The following is a 6,000-nucleotide window of genomic DNA, read 5'->3' on the forward strand; positions in this document are numbered from 1 at the left end:
CTTCACCCATCAATATCCTTCACCCACCAATATCCTTCACCCATCAATATGCTTCACCCACCAATATGCCTTCACCCATCAATATCCTTCACCCACCAATATGCTTCACCCATCAATATGCTTCACCCATCAATATCCTTCACCCACCAATATGCTTCACCCATCAATATCCTTCACCCACCAATATGCTTCACCCATCAATATGCTTCACCCATCAATATGCTTCACCCATCAATATCCTTCACCCATCAATATCCTTCACCCATCAATATCCTTCACCCATCAATATGCTTCACCCACCAATATGCTTCACCCATCAATATGCTTTACCCACCAATATGCTTCACCCATCAATATCATTCACCCATCAATATGCTTCACCCACCAATATGCTTCACCCATCAAATATGCTTCACCCATCAATATCCTTCACCCATCAATATCCTTCACCCACCAATATGCTTCACCCATCAATATCCTTCACCCACCAATATGCTTCACCCATCAATATCCTTCACCCACCAATATGCTTCACCCATCAATATCCTTAACCCACCAATATGCTTCACCCATCAATATCCTTCACCCATCAATATGCTTCACCCATCAATATCCTTCACCCACCAATATGCTTCACCCATCAATATCCTTCACCCACCAATATGCTTCACCCATCAATATCCTTCACCCATCAATATCCTTCACCCACCAATATGCTTCACCCATCAATATCCTTCACCCATCAATATCCTTCACCCACCAATATGCTTCACCCATCAATATCCTTCACCCATCAATTTGCTTCACCCATCAATATTCTGATACCATCAATTTGCTTCACCCATCAATATTCTGTGATACCATCCATACGCACAGTACTGTGGTGACACAACCGGGCTTTCGTTAGCACGCAGCTTGCACTTTTTGTTGAAAGAATCACGACTCAATTTCGTTACACAGTCGTACACATCACCGCAGCAAGCTGCCATGCCATTGTTTTCTAAATTAAATATATTGCACGACCTATTTTTCTTCACCAGGAACATGAAATATACATTCTCCAATGCACCTTTTGCTATGGAAAGACAACCACCACGTGGGTGTGTGGACCTACACAATCGATTCACAGGACAACACAAACGTGCTACTACCATTATCCTTACACACAAACACACACACACATCTCTAGAGTTCCACACGCTTAATGAATGAAACCCACCTAGAGACCTCGCCAGAATGTGGAATTATCTACAATTGTGGCGAGGTTCTCGTGTGGCTTGGGGAAGGGAGGAGGGAGGAGAGGGCTTCTCTTGGCTACTTTGGTGAACAATGGGAATGGCTGTGATGTTTTAGCCGAACAAAACTGGGTTGCCTTTGCGGGCACAAAGACAAAGATCCTCCTCCGTGTAGCCTTGACAGACTGTAGGGGCAAGTGCTGTTAGCTAGCAGCACCCATGAAGACCGGCACCACGCCCGGTCGCCTTTGTCTCCCCCAGTGGCGATGTTTACACATCGCACCGGGTACTCATTTGAGGCTGAGTCGACCTAGGGGAGGCCCGGGACCGGTTCTGATAATCGTCACTGTGGTGTTGGTCGTGAGCGAGAATCGAACCTGGGTGGCCGGGTTCGTAGCGCGCTAACCGCTGCACCACCGCTCCCCACTACACACACGAACATAGCGCAAACGTCGTGTTTGTTGTCGCGTTAAGCTCTTGTAATGAAATAGGTGGTTATTAAACAACACACACACATTGTGTCTACACTGTATGAACGGCTTCCAACCATGGGGGCCTTCCATGCACAAGGAGATGCACCCCCCCCCCCATCATCATGTGTAAGGAATTAGTGTCCAGCTGTGCATCGCTTGGAACAGCTGCTAAGGGTTGATTCTTCTCTTCTCTCTCTCTCAGCGTCCACGTGTCCTCCTCTTACTGTCATTTGGAGACATTTACCAACGCGCATGTCTCGTGTTGATGTCAATAATTCAGCAGCTGTATGCGTTAATGACTAAACGTACTCTGGATGATTTCGGTAAAGTCACGGAGATAGAAAATATTTTTACAATTTTACTTTTTATTTTATTTTCTAGTCTACGTGACTTTACGGAAAGAACCAGAAAATATGAATTCCTGCGGTTACGAAAGTTAAAAGTCAAAATTTAATGACTAAATATGGCAACAACCCGCCGGTTTGAACCGGCGCTGCTAATTATCGATAGGCTTTGAAAGACCAACAAAGTAGTCCACTCACATCTGTTGAGACACGCAGTTATGTAACCAACGCAAAGTACATCATTAACCCATTGTCTATATTCTCAATTACAGTGATGTTGACATCACTCATTAACAGTACCGTTCCAACCCAATTCGTCCAAAAACGTGTTGAAAATCTTATTCTTGCCAGTTACAGTATCAACTTTACAGCACGTATAACCCAAGTAAATATTGTAAAAACATTAAAACACTTACCAGCACTCTACACACGATGTAGTTGGATACGATTCAGAGAAGAAGCCCCCCCACAAACACAAATGTCACTCAAAAAAAGCCTTAAACTAGAGCTTCACTGGCACTTGAGTTGTAGCACAACAACGTAGACAACTTCGTCTCTTGCATGTGCACAGCTCAATAACAAGAGAGCAGCAGCGAGCCGGGCAATATCACCTGCCCAACAAAGCCCAGGGAGGTCCTCCCTCTGACTCCTGCTCAATGCCTGCCGGCTGCTGGGACCATGTGCGGTATGAGCCACGCCCCCAAGTAGCTGGAGCCACGCCCCTTGTCTGTGTGTCATCATCATAGTGGTGGTGGGGCTGGGACTCTTCGGGAAGGAGGGGGGTGGGGGAGCTCCACTCCCTGCTTGTGTGGTGGTGGTGATGGTGGTGGTGGGGTTGTGGTTATTGGGGGAGGAGGGGGGTGGGGGAGCTCCACTCCCTGCTTGTGTGGTGGTGGTGATGGTGGTGATGTGGTTGTGGTTATTGGGGGAGGAGGGGGGTGGGGGAGCTCCACTCCCTGCTTGTGTGGTGGTGGTGATGGTGGTGGTGGGGTTGTGGTTATTGGGGGAGGAGGGGGGGGGGAGCTCCACTCCCTGCTTGTGTGGTGGTGGTGATGGTGGTGATGTGGTTGTGGTTATTGGGGGAGGAGGGGGGTGGGGGAGCTCCACTCCCTGCTTGTGTGGTGGTGGTGATGGTGGTGGTGGGGTTGTGGTTATTGGGGGAGGAGGGGGGTGGGGGAGCTCCACTCCCTGCTTGTGTGGTGGTGGTGGTGATGGTGGTGATGTGGTTGTGGTTATTGGGGGAGGAGGGGGGTGGGGGAGCTCCACTCCCTGCTTGTGTGGTGGTGGTGATGGTGGGGGTGGGGTTGTGGTTATTGGGGGAGGAGGGGGGTGGGGGAGCTCCACTCCCCTGCTTGTGGTGGTGGTGTTGCCGTAGTGGTGGTGGTGTTGCCGTGGTGGTGGTGGTGGTGTTGCCGTGGTGGTGGTGGTGGTGGTGTTGCCGTGGTGGTGGTGGGACTCTTCGGCTAGGAGGGGGGAGGATGAGCTCCCCTCCCCTGCTTGTGTGATGGTGGTGGTGATGGTGGTGGTGGCTATTGGGGAAGGAGTGGCAGCTCCACTCCCTTGCTTGTGTGGTGGTGGTGGTGGTGATGGTGGTGGTGGCTATTGGGGAAGGAGTGGCAGCTCCACTTCCCTGCTTGTGTGGTGGTGGTGATGGTGGTTGCTATTGGGGAAGGAGTGGCAGCTCCACTCCCTTGCTTGTGTGGTGGTGGTGGTGATGGTGGTGGTGGCTATTGGGGAAGGAGTGGCAGCTCCACTCCCTTGCTTGTGTGGTGGTGGTGGTGATGGTGGTGGTGGCTATTGGGGAAGGAGTGGCAGCTCCACTCCCCTGCTTGTGTGGTGGTGGTGGTGATGGTGGTGGTGGCTATTGGGGAAGGAGTGGCAGCTCCACTCCCTTGCTTGTGTGGTGGTGGTGGTGATGGTGGTGGTGGCTATTGGGGAAGGAGTGGCAGCTCCACTCCCCTGCTTGTGTGGTGGTGGTGGTGATGGTGGTGGTGGCTATTGGGGAAGAAGTGGCAGCTCCACTCCCCTGCTTGTGTGATGGTGGTGATGGTGGTGGTGGCTATTGGGGAAGGAGTGGCAGCTCCACTCCCCTGCTTGTGTGGTGGTGGTGGTGATGGTGGTGGTGGCTATTGGGGAAGGAGTGGCAGCTCCACTCCCCTGCTTGTGTGGTGGTGGTGGTGATGGTGGTGGTGGCTATTGGGGAAGGAGTGGCAGCTCCACTCCCCTGCGTGTGTGATGGTGGTGATGATGGTGGTGGCTATTGGGGAAGGAGTGGCAGCTCCACTCCCTTGCTTGTGTGGTGGTGGTGGAGCTGTAGCTATTGGGGAAGAAGGGGGTGGGGGAACGCCACTCCCATTCTTGTGTGGTGGAGATGATGGTGGTGGGGTTGTGGCTCTCAGGGAAGAAGAGAATAGGAGGTCAATGGCTGCTCGCCGTCGGCAATGGGGGTGGGGTTGATGGTCGTCTCACATGGGTGCGCAAGAATGCGGGGCCTGTGTGCTTGCTGCTGCTGCTTCTAGAAGCAGGGGGAAATGTGATTGATGATGCATTTATTACTTAGGTACGTACGTACCGTATATGTTTTGGGAGACATAAATGCATGTTTGGTTAAACCCACGACACAATTCTTAACATCTAATCCCCATTGTATAAATGTTTGGGGATTTAGCATCATATGTATGCGGAATCTAGCTTAAGCATCATATGCATTAGTACTTACTCTACATGTAAGATGATATGTTGCAGAGGATATTTAAGATGCATTATGAGTCGTTATTGTCTATACAGTGCACTGTCCGTAGACATGTAGATGTATTTTTGTAGGCAGAAAGCAGTACAGACAAATCCCATGTTGTACTGTAGTGTATATGCTCCCATGTCTCTACTACACGCCTTCACTATGTTGGTATTCAGCATGGTGAAGTCATTGTCATCAGGCGTTGCCTATCCACTGCTGAATTGCAAGTGCTGCCTACGCTGTTTATCCCTCATAATCCAGTGCTGTTACCATCCATCTCACTGCACATTAACTGCTCTCTCATGGCTCTACATGTCCGCTCATAGAATGTCGTCCTGGTTGCGTTTTCTTTGGTTGAAAGTCCATGCAGTGTTGGTCGTTTAATCCCCCACAACCCACGTGGCGTGAGGAGGCCCTCATTCACAGCAGTTGATTGAGAAAAAAGAAAGATGTACAACAATTCAATGTGCTACAATTCGCAAATATAAATAGAAAAAATCATGAGCAGGAATACCAAAAAATACAAATAAAGTTATATGTAATAATATACGTGCAGTACTTTCCAGCATTACATAGTTAAGTGTGGAGTCTGTATGGAAATCCAAAGATAGGGTAAGGCATGTGTACATACCTTTAATCTTTAACCCACATACACATAGGAATGTGGGTTAGAGGTCAAAAGCAGGGACTGCCATAATTATGTAACCGTCCCAACATTGCTATGTTTACACATGATGTCCACCAATTTTCAATGGAAATTGTGCATTTTGGAAAACATTCCAGCTAAATTGTCTTGTTAAAAGCAATACTGTTTTCATGGCACACCGAGTATGTACTCGTATGGACTTATACATACGGCATTGAAAAGGAAGTTAATTATGGCACATTCTATAATGTCCTGTGATTTGAAATCAAAAGTTTCCCTGTCACATCAATAGACACCCCCAATTTTGTGTTAATTTTGTTGGAATGAGTGATTGACATGTCCTTTTTCTTCACGGCATAGATACACTATTGTGTACATTTCGTATTTCATAAGTATAGTAAAATACCGTAACTTAAAACCTCTCATAAATCGTGACTCTTATATTCTGTTGTCCTATTCTTATTTGCGATTATCCTGTTTTTCCCCATTCTAAATGGCTTCCGATTACAAAATCTGCAGAACGGCCTCCTATTCACAAAAACGAGGAGTTGCACGGTTAATTCAT

The 6,000-nt window shown here is 48.4% G+C and overlaps 1 protein-coding gene across 1 annotated transcript in view; it reads right to left on the reverse strand.

Moving 5' to 3' along the window:
* Nucleotides 1-2,718, reverse strand: part of CPT1A (carnitine palmitoyltransferase 1A) — a 63,131-nt gene extending 60,413 nt beyond the window's left edge. The window contains exon 1 of the mRNA XM_061564536.1: nt 2,469-2,718. The gene's annotated coding sequence lies outside the window, so the exon portion shown is untranslated. The remainder of the gene's footprint in view (nt 1-2,468) is intronic.
* Nucleotides 2,719-6,000: the final 3,282 nt, after the last annotated feature.

This window comes from Lethenteron reissneri, chromosome 33, assembly GCF_015708825.2.
Source record: "Lethenteron reissneri isolate LAM-NWPU_2019-01 chromosome 33, ASM1570882v1, whole genome shotgun sequence".
Lineage (NCBI taxonomy): Eukaryota > Metazoa > Chordata > Hyperoartia > Petromyzontiformes > Petromyzontidae > Lethenteron > Lethenteron reissneri.